This window comes from Carya illinoinensis, chromosome 15 (genome assembly GCF_018687715.1).
Source record: "Carya illinoinensis cultivar Pawnee chromosome 15, C.illinoinensisPawnee_v1, whole genome shotgun sequence".
Classification (NCBI taxonomy): Eukaryota; Viridiplantae; Streptophyta; class Magnoliopsida; order Fagales; family Juglandaceae; genus Carya; species Carya illinoinensis.
Window position 1 is genome coordinate 14,778,707 of NC_056766.1, and position 21,795 is coordinate 14,800,501.

The window sequence follows — 21,795 nt, forward strand, 5'->3', positions numbered from 1 at the left end:
CAATAATATTATTTAGTTTACATTTTTATTTATTTTGTTCTTCAATTTTTTTTTTTTTAGAAAATTCTTAGTGTTTGAATTATTTTTTTAAAAAAAAAATCTAGGCAATTTAAATATGAGATCAGATTTTTTTTAAAAAAAAGTGCTATAATTTCTTTTTAAAGTTATAAAGATATTTTTAGAATTTTTAGAATTTTTATTTTTATTTTTAATACAAAACCTGGATTGAATCCGGGTATGACTCGGCTATCCGGAATTTAAATAAAGAAAAACAGAAAAATCCGGATATCTGGTTACAATCCGGATATCCGGATTGAATCCGGTTATCCGCCCGGATTGAGTCCGGGTTCAATCCAGACAGATAACCGCCTGGATTTTGAAATCCGGATCCGGATCCGGTTATGGCCGAATACCCGGATCCGGATCCGGATCCGGATGCACACCCCTAGCAGCCATATCATCTCCTTTGTAGCCTCTGGCACTGCAATATGCTCAGCTTCTGTAGTAGACAAAGAAATTGTTTTCTGTAGATTAGAACCCCATGACACTGTAGTACCACCAAGTGTATAAACAAAGCCCATGGTACTCTTTCTGCTATCAATATCTCCAGCTAAATCAGCATCAACATAGCCCTGCATCTCTAAGCTCTCTCATGAGAAACACAAGTAGGTTTCTGAGGAGCCCTTTAGGTACCTCAAAATCAATTTCACTGCTTCCCAATGTTATTTTCCTGGGTTACTCATGTATCTACTCACAACTCCCACTGCATGGGCAATATCCGGTCTTGTGCAAATCATAGCATACATAAGTGAACCAATAGCTGAGGCATAAGGAACCTTACTCATGTAATCTTATTCCTCCTTGACTCAGGTGACTGATTCTTGCTAAGTCTGAAGTGACTACTCAAGGGTATGCCAACTGGTTTGGCGTTGTCCATATTGAACCCGTTGAGTACCTTTTTCACATACTCAACCTGTGAGAGTCTCAACGTACCTCTGAGTCTATCTCTGACAATTCTCATGCCAAGGATTTGCTTTACAGCTTTTAAATCCTTCATTGCAAAGTGCTCTGACATCTACTTCTTCAGATTATTGATCTCATTAATACTAGCCCCTGCAATAAGCATGTCGTCCACATATAACAATAGAATAATGTAAGAATGTTCAAAGTGCCTGACATAGCAACAATGATTTGCCTGACATCTGATGTATCCTGCACTGTGCAGGAAATTATAAAATTTCTTGTACCACTGTCTAGGAGCTTACTACAAACCATACAAGCTCTTCTTCAGTCTACAACTGAACCTTCCTTTCCCTATACCACAAACCCCTCAGGCTGTGCATGTAGATGTCTTCTTCAAGGTTTCCATGAAGAAAAACTGTCTTCACATCTAACTGATCAAGAAAGAAATCTTCAGTAGCAATCATAGTCAGTACCATCCTGATGGTTGTGATCTTCACCACAGGAGAAAAGATCTTAGAGTAATCAATACCCTGCTTCTGCTGAAAGCTTTTTACAACAAGTCTGGCCTTGTACCTCTTACTGCCATCATGCTCAGTTTTCACCCGGTACACTCACTTGTTGTGTAATGCCTTCTTCCCTGATGGAAGTTCTGTCAACTCCCATGTCTAATTCCCTAACAAGGAATCCATCTCATCTTTCATGGCCAGCTCCCACTTGTTAGAATTTTCATCTTGCAAGGTTTCTTCATAACTTTGTGGTTCTCCACCATCTTTCAACAGAATGTAATTCAAAATAAGTGAGAAACGCTGTGGAGGATGTATAGCCCAAACTGACCTACGAACTGCAACTGTAGAAGTGGATGGCTCTGAAACTAACTGCAGAATAATAGGAATTGGTGCACTGGACCCACTCTCCCTGTCACTTACATCTCTACACTGCACTGTGACCTCTGGTAGGTCATCCAATCTTACAAATTCGGACTCCTGAAGAGCTACTTCAGAAGTTGTACTAGACTTATCCTTATACATAATTTTCTCATTGAAAATCAAATTCCTGCTTCTTATGATCTTTCAACCCTGATCATTCTAGAAATAATAGCCAAATGCCTTGTCTCCATAGCCAATGAAATAACATTTCATTAACTTAGCATCAAGTTTACTACGAGCATCAGAATCAATAAGTACATAAGAAAGACAACCAAAAGTTTTAAGGTAAGAAAATTTGACCTCTTTCCCGATCCAAACCTCCTCAGGCAATTCACAATCTAATGGAACTGATGGCCCTCTGTTTATCAAGTAGACGGCAATGCTGACTGCATCTACCCAGAAAGTGGGTGGTAGTCCAGCGTGCAACCTCATGCTTCTAGCACGCTCATTACTGGTTCTGTTCATACACTCGGCAACTCCATTTTGCTATGGTCTCTCAGGAATGGTCTTCTCCATTCTGATACCCAGAGCTGCACAATACTCCTTGAACCTGCTATCAATATACTCACCACTATTGTCAGATCTCAAATATTTTAGTGTTAAGCACGTCTCTATCTCAACCATAGCCTTCCAAGTTTTGAACACTACATCAGATTTATGCTTCCAAAAATAAACACATACGTTCCTAATATGGTCATCAATGAACGTGACATAGTAACGAGAACCTCCAAGAGATGCCACTGGGGAAGGACCCCACACATCAGTGTGCACTAGATCCAGTCTTTCTGTCTTAGGCGTTCTGCCACTTTTCAGGAAGTTGACATTCTTTTGTTTCTTCATAACACAACTCTCACACGTACTGAGATCAACTGACTTCAGTTATGGTAGCTTGTCTTTAGACAGAAGTTCTTTTATACCCTTCTGACTCATATGGCCAAGCTTACAATGCCACAAATCTATTGTGCTATCTGCAACGGTAGTAGCAATAGTGTTAATCAAACCAGTAGTCATATATAGTGTACTAGTTTTCTTACCCCGAACCAGTACCAATGCCCATTTTGTAACCTTCCAAGTGCTATCTGAGAACACTACTGAATGACCACATTCGTTGAGCTGCCCAATAGAAATGAGGTTTTTCTTCAACTCAGGAATGTGCCTGACCTTTTGCAAGGTCCATTTGTTCTTGCCAGAGAGTGCAATATCAATGTCTCACATCCCCACTACGTTCAAAGCCTCTCTATCAGCCAAATACACCTTCCCAAAATCACCTGCAACATAGTTCCGCATTAGCTCCCGGTGGGAAGATGTATGAAAGGAAGCTCCTGAATCCAGTATCCAGTCATCAACTGGACTATGAACTACAAGCAATAGTGCATCATGTACTTCTTCTGTTACCACATTAGCACTATCATTCTCGGTCTTCTTAGGATTTTTACAGTTCTTCTTTATATGGCCAGTTTTGCCACAATTCCAGCAAGTTGCCTACTGACCAGGCCTCGACTTTCTCTTACCCCTGCTCTTTGATCTTGACCTTCTTCTGTTTGAGTTCCTGTCTTGTGTTCTCCCTCGAACCCGAGGTCTCGCCTGAATCTTTCATTCGCACCTCCTCAGCCAAAATCAAATCACGAATATCATCATATTTCAACTTAGATTTTTCAGCAGAATTACTGACAGCCATTCTTATGGCTTCCCAACTACTTGGCAGTGAAGCCAATAGTATCAGTGCACGTATCTCATCATCAAATTCAATTTCAACAGACGACAATTGATTTGTGATAGTATTAAAATCATTCAGATGTTGTGCAACAGACGTACCATCTGTCATCTTCAAATTGAATAACTTTTTCATCAAATGTACCTTGTTATTCGCTGACGGCTTTTCATACATACATGACAAAGCCGCCATAAGATCTGCAGTCGTCTTCTCCTTGATGACGTTGTGTGCAATGGATCTCGACAGGGTTAATCGAATAACCCCCAGAACCTCTCGATCCAACAGGTTCTAATCAGCCTTATCCATCTTTTTCGGTCATTATCCTAATAGTGGAAGATGAAGTTTCTTCCCATAGAGGTAGTCCTCTATTTGCATCCTCTAGTATCCGAAATCTATGCCATCAAACTTCTCAATCCCGATACCTTCACTTCATTTCCAGCCATCATTTTTCTTCAAACCCAAACCTTGGCTCTTAATACCAATTATTGTGAAAAACGATGACAATAAAGTGAAAAATTAATATGAACGAGAAAACAATCACACAGACACAAGATTTACTTGGTTCGGCAAATTACTTACATCCACGGGAGTTGCAAAGAATTTTATTACTTGAGGAATCACACAATACAATGGTGGGTCGATTACTATACGTCTATAGTGTTCTACAGTATGGCCATATGATATAATAATCATATATATAGTCAAATGGCAAAAAAAAAAAAAAAACCCTAGATCTATATAAAAAGCACGTTCGCTCAAGCGGCGTGTCGAGCGCGCGTTGAGCGAACTTCCTTCTTGCATTCACTCGAACTCATAGTCGAGCTGACATTGCGCGTTTTACTCTTCCTGACTTAGTTCAAGCGGCCAATGCCTTCACTCGAGCCATGTGGACCAGACTCCACAATACTCAACAGAACGTACATTGTGCACGTTCAGTGCATTTAATTTGTGGTTTTCTTTTCTTTTAAGGTTTTGGAACAAAGCCAGATCTTATTAATTTGTTGGTGTTAACTGTTGAATACACGTTCAGTGCTTTAGATGCACAGGAAAAACTTTTCCAATCGGTTTTATATTTACGTTGGATACAACTATTGGTTGACTGCCGCATTTTTTGCAATGCCAATTATGGAAGTTGAGCTGCTTTAGCTTCAATAAGAGAGGAAGTAAATTGTTTACAAGATTTATTATATGAGATTCCCTAACGGGAAAAATCAGCTCCACTTATATTAATTCATTGTGATAGTACTGCTACTATTAGTAAAGTACAAAACCGCTATTATAACGGTAAATCCAGAATCATAAGAAGAAAACACAATATTGTGAGATTTTATTTGACTGATGGTGTTATTAATGTGGATTATATTAAGTCTTGTGTGTGATACCCCGTTTTTACGTGTATTTTCACTGAAGGGTTGTTTTTAATTTGAATAATATATTGGTTTATTTATTTTAAATTAATGTGTTTTAATTGGTTTTAATTTATTTGATGTGTTTAATTTATTTTAGTCGTTTTACGGTTTTTAATATCGTTTTCGGCGGATCAGTTTTTGGTCTCCGGAGTGAGGATTGGACCTCATTTCTTTTCTTTCCTCTTTTTCTTTTTCCCTTTTTCCTTTTCTTTTTCCTTCTTTTTCTTTCTTTTTCTTTCTTTTCTTCTTCTTTCTTCTCCTTTCTCTCCCACGTACGCCCAGCTGCCCCTTTTTCTCATTCCCGTCGCCGCCACTTTGACCGGCCAGTTCTCCGCCGTCCGGCCACCGTTTGGTGCGCCGTCACCACTATTCTCTTCCTCTTCCACCAGAGATCATCTCCACCAATTTTCAGAGCCATCGGACCAGCCGTTAGCTTTCGAGAGCCGCCGGAAGTCGCTGCACCTGCTCTGTTTTTGCCCCTGTCGCCGGTTGCTTTCGCAGCCCAGAACCACCGCTCGCCGGCGGCGTGGCCGACACCACCCACCCAGTTTTCTTCCCCTCTCACCGGTGAACATCCCCACCAAGTTTCACCTCCATCTGAGCCACCGTTAGCCGCCACGAGCTCCTCCAAGCCATACGGTTTTTCACCGTTTCCGGCGCCGTCGCACCACCTCCGGCCACCATCTTTTCACAGCTTCTTCCCCTACCTCTTGCCGACCTAAACCACCCATTTCCGGCCTCGATCCGTTGCCGGAGCAGCTCCCACGAGCTCAACTCCGTTCAGCCTTTTTTTGGCCTTCGACCGCCATTTCCACCACCACCCACGACCAAAACTCATTTCCCTTAACTTCATAAATATCTTAAGGCCATTCCCTATCAATCCCGAGCCTTGGTTTGTCCCCGTTCGAAAATGGGTAATTTATTACCCACGACAACAGTGTAAATTACACTGTTACGTTGCTTTTTCTCCGCCGTTTGCAACGCCGGGTGTTTTCTAAAATTGCCATATAGCGCTGTAAGTATTTTCCAAACCCTATTTTCAGATTTAAATATATATTGCTCATTCAATTATTTTATCTGCTGGTTGGTTGATTCCGGACTGAGTCCGAGGAGTTTGGGGGTCGGATGGATGGAGGACGAAGTTGCCTGTTTATTTGTTTTATATTGTTGGATTATTTTATTATGCATTGATATGGCATTACATGGTGCATGCACGTGTGTTTTTGTTTATGTGTGAAAAGCCTGTGTATTGGCGTAAGTGGTCTTACGGGTGCGTGTGTATCACGACCCCAAGCCGGGATGGGGTATTATCCCGGTGGAGCTCCTCTGGTCACTCGGGAGCGGAATAAACTGAGTGATGTCCCCTGAGTTGTCGCTAGACGACGGGAGCGGGGGCTAGGGGTTGCTTGGCTACGAACGCGCCGGGTGCGGAACCGGGCATCGCTCTACGCACTGACTCCATGGCCCTTCGCTGGTGAGGGCTAGAGGATGCTTGGCTACGAACGTGCGGGGCACGGAACTGGGCATCGCTCGTTAGGTGTCACATGCGTGGTGGTACTCTGCGGTGTGGCACTGGAGCCAGGGTGTGCGGATGACCCCTAGGGGAGGTCATGGTGCATACGGTTAATATGGATAATGGTTTGAGACGGATAAAGGCCAAATGTGACTTTTGGCGTGTTTTTTGGAAAGGATGTGTTTTTGGGCCAAATGGGTTTTTGGCGTGTGTGGAAAATTATGTTTTTGGGTTTTGTGCATCGGGCATGCTTCATGCATTTTGTTTGAGTTCTATGTGTTTTTATCTGGTAGTGTTTGGATTTTACTTAGCTGCGGTACCATTTTGGTTCCGTAGCTTTTGGTGCAGAGTTGGAGGACGAAGAGGAGGAGGCTGAGCCCGAGGATGCGGCTCCACCGGGTTGCTGATGCTATGCTTTATATTTGGTTTAAAACTGTATTTGTGTTTTTGTAATATTTTATCTATGTATGTTTTAAACAGCTTGTATTACGTTAAGAAAAATTCTGGTACTTAGTTATGACTTCCGTTATCCGCTGCGTGTTTCTTTGTACACTTATGTTGCCTTGCACACACTTGACACCCGTCGATAGGATGGTGACCCGGGTTGTCACCATCCGGACGTCTCGATTTCCCCGTGTTCGGGCGTGGGGATTTGGGGGCGTCACAGGTGGTATTAGAGCGGTTTGGCTCTGAGTAAAACCATATGTCCCATAGGTGGAGTACCAGAAAGTTTTAAAAGCTGGTGTTAAATTTATTTTAATTTATTTAAGTTGATTTGTTTTTCTTTAACTTGATTCGATTTTATTTAATTTGAATTTATTTTATTTAATTCCATTTGATTTGGTTTGGTTTGATTTTATTTTATTTGAATTGCAAGTATGTTGTTTATTTGTTTTATTTATTTTGTTTTAAGTTGTTTTGTTTTGTTTTGTCCAAAGTTAAAGTGGGGTTGAGGATTGTGCTATGGCAGGAGGACAGTACTATTGAGAATGTTGATAGGAAAAAAAAAATACTTATTGAAGTAGGGTTGAATTTTATAGAGGTGTGTTACTTTTATAATATTGTGGTTAGAAGGGAACGACATGGATTAGACAATTTCTTGGGAGTAGGAATGTAAGTTGCAACTAAGGAGGGGAGTTAGCTTTAAGTCGCTTAAGATGGTTGAGGTCTTAGGTTTTGTAGAATTTATGTAATGAAGCTATAGAATAGGAGAGTGTAGGTTCAACGAACTTTAAGGATTGGTTTAAGATAATTTTATCTAAGGTTTGAGGCCTTATAGATTTTAGGAAATAAGATTTTGGTAATTAAGGTTTTAGGTTCGACAAGCTTTGGAGGAAATAATTAAATTCCAAGTTTTAATTTCGCTGATTCGAATGAGCAATTTGGTGGCAATTTGGGTTTTAAATTTACAAGCTTTTAAGGTGAATGTTTTGGATTAAAGCCATCAATCTTGAGGATTTCAGAAAATGATTTATTATCTATTAATGTTTTAGAATTTGAAAGATTTGGGAGTTATTTTTTTTTTTTCTATTATGGGATGTAAGTTGTTTGATCTTAGAAGTTCCGGAAGATGATTCTTATTTGATTTAAGGTTTTAGAATTGCAGAGTAGAAGGATTGACTTATAATAAGAATTGAGTTCTTAGTTTTACAGACTTAGTGCTGTAGCTTGATCTACTCTGGTGAGTGATTAGTTTGTAACCATTAAAATGGGGTTGATTAGAGTTGAGTTATTGATATGAAAATTTTCTAGAGTAGATTTCTTTGAGAATGGAAGGTAATGATCTAGCTCATATACTTCTTTGAGGATCGTAGATATTGACTTAGTTCAGAAAATGACTATTGTTAACTCGAGGTTGTAGTAATCGATTTTAGGAAATGATTTTTGTCGGTTCGGAAGAAATAGATCCATTGAGGTTTTGGAAGCAATAGTTTAATTGTTGGTATTGAATTCGATTGAAGTTGAGACCTCATATTCCGGAGACTTTTGGGAACGGATTATTAGCAAGTTTAAGGTCATTTTCAGTACAAAGCTTTAAGCGATAACTATTTGCTGATGTTAAGGGTATAAGTTAAGCAGATATAGGAATGATTCATGTTGATTTGCAGATATAAGTCCAGATGATGGAAATAGTAGTAATGGATTACTTGTACGTTAGAATGACTATTGGTTTCGGCTAAGGACGTATGAGATCGACACGTGATAGTGGTGAATCGATTGGAGTGTTCAGTCTAGGCGTGTTACTCAATGGAATGTAGGTTGGCAATAATTGTTATAGCTCGAGGTTATAGTGATAAGTTTTAGGATTGATTCATACCGAGTTGAGAATAATAGATGATGCAGGTTTTGGGAAATGATTTTCGTTTATTTTGACGATATAGGTACGGATGTTGGAAATGGAAATAATGGATCACTTATACGTTAGAATGATTATTGATCTTAGATAAGGGTACATGAGATCCATTTATAGTGGTGGTGAGGGTGTATGGATTTCGGAGAGTATAAATCCTAGTCTCTTTTTGGCTTGAGAGAAGTGGCTTTGGTGAGTACTGAAGTGGATTAGATGTGATAGTATTAAATTCAATAGATCATAACTTCGAGTTCTTGGTGAGTTGATCGGAGTGTAGAGTTGAAGTGGGTTACCAATTGGAGTGATGGTTGGCATTAATTATTGAGACTATCCCTAAGAATTAATTGTGACTTGAGGTCACATAGGAATTTAAATTTTGAGGCTATACTTTCATTTGGAGTTTGAGTGTCCAGTTGGGAGAGTTATAGACATTTTATTTAACTTGAGAGATTGTTGGGTCGCAATGTGTAGTGGATAATAAAATCTTGAAAGTGGAAGCTGGGGAATCAACGGTGATTAGCCTAAGCAAGTACGTGAGGTAATAAGCAGTAGGAGTTAGGAGGGTAGTGCAATAGTTTTGATGGATTGGAGATATGAACAGCATGGCCTATCTAGAGATTTAATTTTGTATGCAATTGAAGGAAATAGTCGTGCTACTACTAGGGTTATGAGAATGGAAGTAGGTAAGTGAGTTTTCAAGAAGGGTTCATTAAGGTTATGGTGAATTCAATCGTGGTTCGTAGTGTATTTAGTCATCTCTAAATTTAGACGATATTCAGAATTTAGGTGATGATCTTGATAGTGTAAGTTGTTGGGTAGGAGTTATAGGTGCTTTATTAGTTGGTCGGGATGGATTCGAGCCTTATGTTCTTTATCTTAGATGAGATTGGCGTATTTTGAGATAATGTTACTTGTTTTTAATTTGGAAGTTGCAATTGATTGATATTGTCTTTTTGTTGAGGATCATGGGTGTCATTGAGGAATCTTGATTTGATTAAGGTAGCTAGAGATAATTGAGGGATAGGAGTGATGATTCATGATTTTGGGAGATTTTATTTTCTATCAAAGTGTGGTAAAGGATTTTCTTGCTTCCAGGTGTTAGAGTTAGCTTGTACTCAAGGGTGTTAATTTATGAGGATACAGTCTTTTTGTATGTTGGTGAGTTATCAGAGTGCGCGCGAAAGCATGATTTTTGGAGATTCTTAGAAGTTCAATATTTTGTGTTGATTTTGAAGGATTAGTAGTGATTCGAAGTTTTAATGGGAGATTAATCTTTTGATTGTGCAATTTGGTTTATGGATGGTTAACTTTGGAAGTGGCTATTAAGTTACCAAAGTTGGAATGGGATGAAAGTTTGGAAGGTAAAGCAGAGACGTCGTGGATATTAGTAATTTATGGTGTGAAGATAATAACCATTGGATTTATTGAGAGTTGTTGATGATATGTATCTCTCAGTTATATTCAGAGTTGTATCCTGTATCTTTTTGGCGCTGGTGGTTGATCTTGCAAATTTCGAGGACGAAATTTATTTTAAGGGGGGAGGATGTGATACCCCGTTTTTATGTGTATTTTCACTGAAGGGTTGTTTTTAATTTGAATAATATATTGGTTTATTTATTTTAAATTAATGTGTTTTAATTGGTTTTAATTTATTTGATGTGTTTAATTTATTTTAGTCGTTTTACGGTTTTTAATATCGTTTTCGGCGGATCGGTTTTTGGTCTCCGGAGTGAGGATTGGACCTCATTTCTTTTCTTTCATCTTTTTCTTTTTCCCTTTTTCCTTTTCTTTTTCCTTCTTTTTCTTTCTTTTTCTTTCTTTTCTTCTTCTTTCTTCTCCTTTCTCTCCCACGTACGCCCAGCTGCCCCTTTTTCTCATTCCCGTCGCCGCCACTTTGACCGGCCAGTTCTCTGCCGTCCAGCCACCGTTTGGTGCGCCGTCACCACCATTCTCTTCCCCTTCCACCAGAGATCATCCCCACCAATTTTCAGAGCCATCAGACCAGCCGTTAGCTTTCGAGAGCCGCCGGAAGTCGCTGCACCTGCTCTGTTTTTGCCCCTGTCGCCGGTTATTTTCGCAGCCCAGAACCGCCGCTCGCCGATGGCGTGGCCGACACCACCCACCCAGTTTTCTTCCCCTCTCACCGGTGAACATCCCCACCAAGTTTCACCTCCATCCGAGCCACCGTTAGCCGCCACGAGCTCCTCCAAGCCATACGGTTTTTCACCGTTTCTGGCGCCGTCGCACCACCTCCGGCCACCATCTTTTCACAGCTTCTTCCCCTACCTCTTGCCGACCTAAACCACCCATTTCCGGCCTCGATCCGTTGCCGGAGCAGCTCCCACGAGCTCAACTCCGTTCAGCCCTTTTTTAGCCTTCGACCGCCATTTCCACCACCACCCACGGCCAAAACTCATTTCCCTTAACTTCATAAATATCTTAAGGCCATTCCCTATCAATCCCGAGCCTTGGTTTGTCCCTGTTCGAAAATGGGTAATTTATTACCCACGACAACAGTGTAAATTACACTGTTACGTTGCTTTTTCTCCGCCGTTTGCAATGCCGGGTGTTTTCTAAAATTGCCATATAGCGCTGTAAGTATTTTCCAAACCCTATTTTCAGATTTAAATATATATTGCTCATTCAATTATTTTATCTGCTGGTTGGTTGATTCCGGACTGAGTCCGAGGAGTTCGGAGGTCGGATGGATGGAGGACGGAGTTGCCTGTTTATTTGTTTTATGTTGTTGGATTATTTTATTATGCATTGATATGGCATTACATGGTGCATGCACATGTATTTTTGTTTATGTGTGAAAAGCCTGTGTATTGGCGTAAGTGGTCTTACGGGTGCGTGTGTATCACGACCCCAAGCCGGGATGGGGTATTATCCCGATGGAGCTCCTCTGGTCACTCGGGAGCGGAATAAACTGAGTGATATCCCCTGAGTTGTCGCTAGACGACGGGAGCGGGGGCTAGGGGTTACTTGGCTACGAACGCGCCGGGCGCAGAACCGAGCATCGCTCTACGCACTGACTCCGTGGCCCTTCGCTGGTGAGGGCTAGAGGATGCTTGGCTACGAACGTGCGGGGCACGGAACTGGGCATCGCTCGTTAGGTGTCACATGCGTGGTGGTACTCTGCGGTGTGGCACTGGAGCCAGGGTGTGCGGATGACCCTTAAGGGAGGTCATGGTGCATACGGTTAATATGGATAATGGTTTGAGACGGATAAAGGCCAAATGTGACTTTTGGCGTGTTTTTCGGAAAGGATGTGTTTTTGGGCCAAATGGGTTTTTGGCGTGTGTGGAAAATTATGTTTTTGGGTTTTGTGCATTAGGCATGCTTCATGCATTTTGTTTGAGTTCTATGTGTTTTTATCTGGTAGTGTTTGGGTTTTACTTACCTGCGGTACCATTTTGGTTCCGTAGCTTTTGGTGCAGAGTTGGAGGACGAAGAGGAGGAGGCTGAGCCCGAGGATGCGGCTCCACCGGGTTGCTGATGCTATGCTTTATATTTGGTTTAAAACTGTATTTGTGTTTTTGTAATATTTTATCTATGTATGTTTTAAACAGCTTGTATTACGTTAAGAAAAATTCTGGTACTTAGTTATGACTTTCGTTATCCGCTGCGTGTTTCTTTGTACACTTATGTTGCCTTGCACACACTTGACACCCGTCGATAGGATGGTGACCCGGGTTGTCACCATCCGGACGTCTCGATTTCCCCGTGTTCGGGTGTGGGGATTTGGGGGCGTCACATTGTGACTTACAAATCTACTAAAAAGGCCTTGACAAGAGAAATGGTTTGGATTACATCGAGGAGAATGTGATTAAAATCCATAAATTCATGAACCATGTATGAGGATACCCAACCTGGGGACCAGAGATCCTGAGAACTGGGTTCAATGGGAAGAACGAATCATATGATGGTTGTAAGAAATGCACTATTTATTTCCTATTTCAATGGTGTGAGTGCATTTATCTTGTAATGTTGTGGAGGATGAGTTTTCTGAAAAACTCTTAATGAATTTTTGTAGCTCTTATGAATAGGGTGTAAGAATTACAGGAGCACTTTTAACAAATTTTACCTATGTGAGTGTGAGAGTGGAGTCGCTCTCTATGAGATTTGGGTTTATTCTCAAATATACTCATGAAACCGAAATTAGCACAAGGCTCTAATGTGCCGGCTAATAAAGCTCATGTCAACACCTAGATTACTATGTGTGACTAATAATTCTTATTTTCCTTAAGTAATCTTAGTTCAAGTCTAAGACCACTAATGACTCTGGAGTAAAGTTGTTATTTCACTAAGTGAGGGTTCAATGTAGAGCACACCTTTATGATGCATAGTAATCATTCTTTGTCTGGAAATATCTCTCTTTATTTATATTTTTGATTATTAAAAAAATTAGTGGTGGAATGTTGGTCATTTTTAATACTATTTATTCTTTTATCGTTAATTTCTTTTACTTTAAGAGCCTGCATTCAAGTAGCTTACGTTGATACATGTTTAAGTGGCAACGGGTTGGAAATAAAGTTGTTGTTACTTTGGATTTTAACATGGTTTGAAGGCTAGTTAAAGTTGTTAACATTGGCACCAGTTGTTAATGTTGGCCCCTATAATTCAATTTATTCATTTTTCTGTTTACGTCCCTTTACGTCTAGGGTAGTTTATTTTTGTCCAGTATATATATATATATATATATATGTTTGTTTGGTCATTTGGTACGTGTGAGAAAAAAATACATTTTTTAGTGAGATACGAAAAACAAACTAGTGAGTATATATGTTTTAGAGTACTTCTAGACAATAGAGAGGTGTTTTTTTAGTGGAGATTTGGGCTCAATAACTTGTGTAGAGTTGGTTCGGACTATACGAAAATCAGTTAGGCTGCTGTATCCCGAATGAGTTAAGTCAAGAGCAGTTTTACTGCACTGGTTAAATTGAAAATTTTTATATCACAAAGGGCTTGAATCTCCTTAAAGAAAGCGAGATTGTCGTTCCTCAATCCAAACTGGCTTCATTTAAATGTTAATTTCATTGTAATTTTTATTATATTATTGTGAAATTCACCAACATTATCATCTCACTATCTAAACCTATCATTAATCTCATCATATCGAGAATGTGATCCAAACATCTTAGGAAGTTTTTTCATTATATGCTCTAAGCAGAAATGATGCCTAGGCGTTGGAAACACCCTAGTAATTACAATTTGCATTGCCTTATCTTGGTATGTGATAATTGCATTTGATTGTTAGTCTTTCATATACTTCAACCATGACTCAAACAATCACTTAAAAGTATGTGCATTTTCATTGGATATCAATCCGTACCTGAATAGGATTGACTAACCGTGGCGGTTCATACCACAAATGGTGCAAATGGCATCTTGTATACATTAGTCAGGTATGTTGTGTCAAATGTAATCATATATCCAAATGATTCATACATAGCTTTACTTCAGGAGTTTGCCCAAAACACATTCTTTAATCTCATATCATGGTCTAGGTTTTGGGTGTAAAAGAAATCTGTGAACTGGACCAAACCGATGAGATCGATCCGGTCTTGAGCTTGGTTTGGTTTAGTACATGTTTCATTTTTCTTAAAACTTGTCAAAATCGGTTCAATTCAGATTTTTCTTTTTCTAAAACCGGACCGAACTAGTTCATATATATATATATTTTAATTTTTTTATTGTATATAATTTTTATATATAATTATATATAAAATAGTTTTGTATTATATGATAAATTACTAATTAATATAATATTAAATTTTAAAATCTTATATCATTTTGTTTATTGTAAATAGTTATACTAATATTATATAGTGCATATTAATAATTATACTAATATTATATCACTATATATTATAATATACTATAATATATCACTATATTATACATTATAATATATTAGATCACTATAGTATTGTATATTATAATATATTATATTATATAATATATAATATAGTACATTAAAACAGGAAAACCGGATTGAACCGAACCAAAAACCAGAGTATCGGTTTAGGAGAATAACCGGTGTGTAATCGATTTTGAAAAATACAAACTCAATGCATACTGGTTCGGTCTTAAATTTTGTCCAAAATTGGACCAGACCGAACCGGTTACACCCCTAGTCCACATCTATGCAAAAATAAAAATCTGGATTTTTTTTTCTTGAATGTAGTTACATAGAGTCTCAACGCCTCCAACCCCGAGACTAAGTTGTCTTGCTTTGTCAAAATATAGTTTCGACACCCCTTCTCCCCAAATGACAGTTTATCGTAACCCCCCGCCTCAACAACTAAAGAGTTGAAATTCTTTGACATTCATATTATTGCCTCGTCATTTATTCCAATCCTTTTAGCTACACGAGCATCAACCTTCTTAAAGTATTTAAAATGTCTTGCATTTCCCAGACTAAAAATGTGTGTATAGTTTACTTTAATAAAGGTATATCTGCTTTCATCATTCATCGTAGCATTAATCCATCCATACAATCTATTTTCTTTGTTTGTCTTAGTTTGAGAATATTGGCAGCATTACTCTTTGATGTACCTTCCCTCACACATATTAAGGTAAACCATCTTATAACATTATCATCATCTCCCTGTTTAGAATTCCGTTTACACACCCCAAATCTCTCTTGCTTACCATAATTCATATGGTAGGACAAAACTTCTTCTGTAGATGAAAATGTCATTCCAACCTTAGTTTCATCGACTATTTCAGCACATTCTTGCTCATTATCAACTTCTAGCTCGTCATACTCATTATTTGCATGTTCCATGTCGAAATCCATTACAACTCTAGTTTTAAATTATCTAAGAATATCTAACCAAATTCAAATCAAGATATTAACTTGAATATTGAAAGAAATCATATACAATCAAAGGGATTTGAAAGAAAAGTGTATGATTTATTTTTGTTGTAATTATTGACAATGGATTTTATATTGAAACATAGTACACTCAAAGGGGCATTTTTACCAATAAATTAGAGTACTTTAAGAAAGGTATTGAAGCCATGAAAAGGGAAAAAATCATAAAAACTAGCTAAAACAAGTAATGTTGTGGCTGAAATTCAAAGCCTTTGAGCAGTTTCTCATAGAGATTTTTGAATCCATTGCTAGTTGAGCTGGATGCTTAGGCCATTGTGTGCAAACACATCCATACCTAAGGCTCAATTGCTTAAAGATTTTTTATTGGAGATTTATGATAATCAGAAATCAGTAACACAAAAATATATATAAAAATTATTTTTATGTAACTCTTGACAAGAAGAAGCTATGGTCTGATGCAATCGGAATGATGAAATGGGCCAATTGCAATGGGTCATGTGTAGCAGGAAACAAATAGGTATCACTATCTTACCCAAGTGAAAAAGGGGGGAAAAAAAATCTAAGAGCCATGGCTTCGATTGAGGCAATGAACTCATCAGAAATTGGCCGAGTGTAATTTCAGCTGTATATTCAATCTCCTAAGATGTGGTAAAGTGACATTTTATTTGAAAAATTATAATTGCAACCATTGCACCACATTTGAATAGTGTCAGAATCCAGAAGTCCACTTCGATCTTATGCACAAAAAGTGGGGAAACAAACAAAAAGTTGGACCAACTGAGTATTTATATATTGATCTTAGGCAAAAGAAAAACATGTACAAATAATACAATAATAAACTGTAAGCAAATTAGGTGAACAGTGGTATACAGGTCAATGCCAACGAGTGACCGAAAAGAAAGAGTGAAATGGTCAAATTCCCATTCGTATACTTCACAAAACTACATATTTGGGACTGGTGAAGAAGTGTTTCAAAGCTGAACCCGTAGACCTTTTCTTTTCAAAGTCAAGTGACAATGTGAACAACTTGTTGTAAAACAAAGTAAAGAAGTTGAACAGGCTACTGTTAACAATGAGAAAATTTTTTCTTTTTCTTATTTAATTCCTGGTGGGTTTGTATTTCCAAACAGATTTCTTTCTTATTGGGTGCTTGTTACTTATTAGTTGCATTAGTAATCTTTTGTCCGCCTATGTTTCAACCATAACCCCTTTTTATCAAGGGTGACAATTCATGTTTGCGGGCCATGTCAACTCATTGATATTTGATTATATGGCTCAATCTAAATCCGAGCTGTTATGTCAAATTTTCAAACACTAACATGACCCATTTGAATAATGGGACGTGTCGTATCACTCGTTTTGACCAATTTAATAATTAATTTAAAATTAATTAATACGGCATAATTCATTTCAATTCGTTTCATGTAAATTGGATGAACTAATCCACATAACCCATTTGACCTGATTAACATAATTTCACATAAAAATTAAAATCTGTATTTATTATTAACCACAATATCTAAAAAATAATAATTAGACTACCCACTAATAAAAAAAATATTGATATTTTTCATATTTTAACTTATAATAAGATCAATATTACAATCTTGATATTAACAAATATGAATATAGATTCAGAATTACAATCCCAAGAATTAAAATCCCAATAATAAAAATATAAGTATATTGAAAAATACCAATATTACAATTCAACAATAATAAAATTGTGATTGTGATTAAGTATTTGAGGGCAACATTTATGTTGCCAAAAGAGGATGATATGGAAGTTATGAGGGTTATGGTTGGTGTAGAGGTTTCAAATAAGGAATCGGTTACAAATATGGAATGTGGAATTAATGAGCTGAGTCAATTACAGACATCGAATCGCCAGCTCTATGTGATCCAAGCCCCTTAAGCAGTTTACAAGCCCATAAACTTCCTTTAGAGCTCATGCAATGTAATCTAAAACCACATTCTTGAAAGAAGCATGCTTGCATAACTGGTAAACCATATGAGCCTGTAATAGAGTTATGTAGTAAGAAGGGAGTCAATTGATAGATGTTGTGGGGTTACTAGAAGTCATTCTTTGAAAAAGCATAAGCTCAATTACTCTGAACATGTAGCTTTGAGTGCAGGGGAGGAGAAAGTAAGAAAGTCACCACTGAAGAGATCGGCAAAGACTGTGAATCAGCCCTGTCAGGAGCAATGATTTTTCTAAACTGGAATTTCCGTGGATTTGGAAACCCACAGGGAATTCGTGTCCTTCGTGACTTGGTCAGAAGGGAAGTTCCCAAGGTCTTGTTTCTGCAAGAGACAGGGCTGAATGCTAAGGTTATAAAAAGACAAAAATTGAGGTTGGGTTATGAAAATTGTTTGGCTGTGGGAGAAGTGGGGGACTTGCATTATTCTGGAAGAAGGGAGTGTAGCTTACAATTCTTAACTACTCAAAAGCACACATTCATGCTCAGATCAAAGTGGATGATGATGCTATTGAACCTAGGTTCCTTACAGGTGTTTATGGTCGCCTTGACACTACTAGAAAAGACGAGTCCCAAGTCCTTAATAGATCACTCAAAGTGGATCAGAACCAAGCATGGTTATTAATGGGAGATTTTAATGAGATACTGGGAAACAATAAGGATTTTTTTGAGAAGAAGAAGAAGAAGAAGAAGGGGGGAGGGGGGGGGGAGGGACAACAAGGCCAGAGAGACAAATGCTTGCTTTTAGAGCTGTTTTGGATGATTGTGCATTAAAGAACCTGAGTTATATAGGGCACCATTTTACTTGGTGCAACAAAAGGGAACTCAATCATTGTATTAATGAGAGACTTGACAGGTTTCTTACTAATTTGAAGTTATGCCCATTTTATCTATTGGCTTGTGTGCAACGTGGCACTGCTGCCTACTCAGATCATGTGCTCATCATGTTGAATATGAACTTTGAGAAGCACCAGAGGAGAGGTAAAAAAACTATTCAGCTTTGAGGATGTGAGTAGAAGCCCTTGATTGCAAAAAAGGTTATTGAGGATGCTTGGAAGGGGATTTCAGGTGGGATTGAGTTGAATACTGTTATGAGGAAAATTGAGATGTGGGGAAAAGTTGGCAGTTTGGAACAAACATAATTTTGGACATGTTAGGAAGGGTATAGAGCAAGCTGCAAGAGCTGATATGCAATTACTGCGGCAAAGTAATGATCCATATTTATCTAAATAGATTAGAACATCAAGCTGCAAGAGCTGATATGCAAAAATGGCTCGAGAGGGAGGAGATTATGTGGAAACAAAGGTCAAAGGGTCTCTAGCTGAAGGAAGGGGACACTAATGCTAGATTTTTTTCATAATAAAGTTACACAGAAAGAAAAAGAATTTTAGTAAAGGGCTCATAGATGCAAATGGTGTATGATTGATGAATGAGGATAGGGACAAGCTTATTCTCAAGTATTTTAGTACCTTTTTCAAAGCATAAGATGAGATTGGTTAGCTGGACTTTTTGGAGGGTTGAGAGGAAGAGTGGACACTGAGATGAATGAAAAGCTTTTAAAGGTGTTTTGTGAAAATGAAGTTATTCTGGCTCTTAAACAAATGAACCCCCTAATGGAATGGCTCTAATATTCTTTCAAAAATTATGGCATGTAGTAGTGAAAGAAGTGACAACTACTGTGTTAATGGCTCTCAACAGTGGAAAGTTTCCCAGTGAATTAAATCACATATTCATCACTCTGATCCCTAAAAAGAAGCAGCCTGAGCTTATATACGATTTCAGGCCTATAAGCCTTTGCAATGTGATTTACAAGCTAATTTCCAAAATTCTGGCAAGTAAGACTCAAAAGTGTTATGCCAAACTTCATTTCTACTTTACAAAGTGCCCTTGTACCTAAAAGGCTCATTAGATATAATATTCTTATGGCTTATGAGCTTGTGCATTTTCTCAGACAGAAAAGAGCTGGTAAGAATTGTTTAATGTCTTTGAAACTTGATATAAGCAAGACATATGATAGGATGGAATTAAGATTCTTAAAGATAATGATGAAGAGGATGGGCTTTGATGAGAAATGAATCAACTTAATTGTCGCATATCCCCTTGCCTATTCCTCTTATACATTGAAGAATTAATTTCATTACTAAAGTAGGTAGAGGAGTACAAACAAGTGGATGGCATTAAGGTAGTAAAAAAATCAGTAAACCTATAAAATGGAGTGAACCGGACCAAACTGATAGGATCAGTTCAGTCTCGAGTTTCGTTCGGTCCAGTACCAATTTTATTTTTCTTAAAACTAGTCAAAATCGGTTTGACTCTAATTTTTCTTTTTCTAAAATCAGGCCGAACCGGTTTATATATATTTTAATTTTTTCTATTGTATATAATATTTATATATAATATATAACTATATATAAAATAGTTTTATATTATATGATAAATTACTAATTAATATAATATTAAATTTTAAAATATTATATCATTTTGTTTATTGTATTAATACTATATCACTATATATTATAATATAATACAATATATTATTATTATAGTATTATATATTATAATATGGTACATTAAAATTGGTAAAATCGGAATATCGATTTAAGAGGGTAATCGGTGTGTAATCGGTTTTGAAAAATGTAAAACATGTGCATATTAGTTCGGTTATAAATTTTGTCCAAAACCGAACTAAACTGGACTGGTTATACTCCTAATTGGCATACAAATATGCAAAGAATCCCAAAGATTAATCACCTTTTATTTGCATATGAGTGTGTTGTTTTGTAGGGCAAATTTGCAAACTTGCCTGAACATTCAACATCTTTTTGAGATTTATGAGAGAGCATCTAGTCAGAAGGTGAATAGAGTCAATAGAGTTCAGCAAGAATGTCCCTAGCAGACAACAGAGGAGATTATGGCAACAAGAATGTCCCTAGCAGACAACAGAGGAGATTATGGCATTTTGGGGGTCCAACATCACCAACAGTTGAAAAAATACATTGGCTTTCCTCCTATAGTGGGTAGAGATAAGAAGAAATCTTTGAGTTAAAGCAAAGGGTGTGGAACAAGCTTATAGGCTAGAAGGAAAAGATGATCCTATAGTGGATAGAGATAAGAAGAAATCTAAGCAAAGGGTGTGGAACAAGCTTAGAGGCTAGAAGGAAAAGATGTTGTCCTTAGTGAAAAAAAGTTCTGATTGAATTAGAAAACATAATGGCCAAGTTCTAGTGGGGCCAAAAGAAGGATGAAAATAAAGTTAGATGAGTAAGTCGGAGGAAAATGTGTGAAACTAAAGCTAATGGAGGGATGGGTTTCAAAGATTTACAAATGTTCAATCAGGCCCTACTTGCCAAACAAGGTTGGAGGATCATGACAGAAGATACATCTTTACTGCATAACGTTTTTAAAGTCAGGTATTTTCCACATACTAGATTCAATGATGCAAAGTTAGGTGCTCTCCTTATATATGGAGAGGGATATGAGAGTCTACAAGGATCTTTTGAATGGGTGTAGATGGAGAGGGGGAGATGGTAAAACAATAAACATATGGACAGACTACTTACTTCCAGCCATAGGTTGATCTCAAACTTCAATCAAAGTGAAGAGTAGGAATTTTCAAAAGTTGAGTCCCTTATTGATGAAGATAGACAATGATGAAATGTGGAAAGGGTCAAAAGTTTGTTCCTTCCTCGTGAAGCAAGTGAAGTTTTGAAAATAATGCTAAGTGCAGAAGATGAAGATAGACAGTGTTATGGAATGTAGAAAGGGTCAGAAGTTTGTTCCTTCCTCGAGAAGCAGGTGAAGTTTTGAAAATAATGCTCAGTACAGAAAGGAGACCTGATTGCCTCATTTTGGAGTATGAAAAGCATGGAAAGTTTAATGTTAAGAGTGCATATAGGTTCTTTCAATCTCTTGATCACTCTAGACAGAGTGGTGAATGCTAAAATGCTGAAAATCAGAAAAAGTTGTGGAAGAAGTTATGGCAGATGCAGGTTCCAAATATAGTGAAAACTTTTGCATGGATAGCCTGCAAGAATGGCCTTCCAACTATGCATAAACTGAAAGAGAAGAAGATCATATAGGAGGCTTCTTGCAAGTGG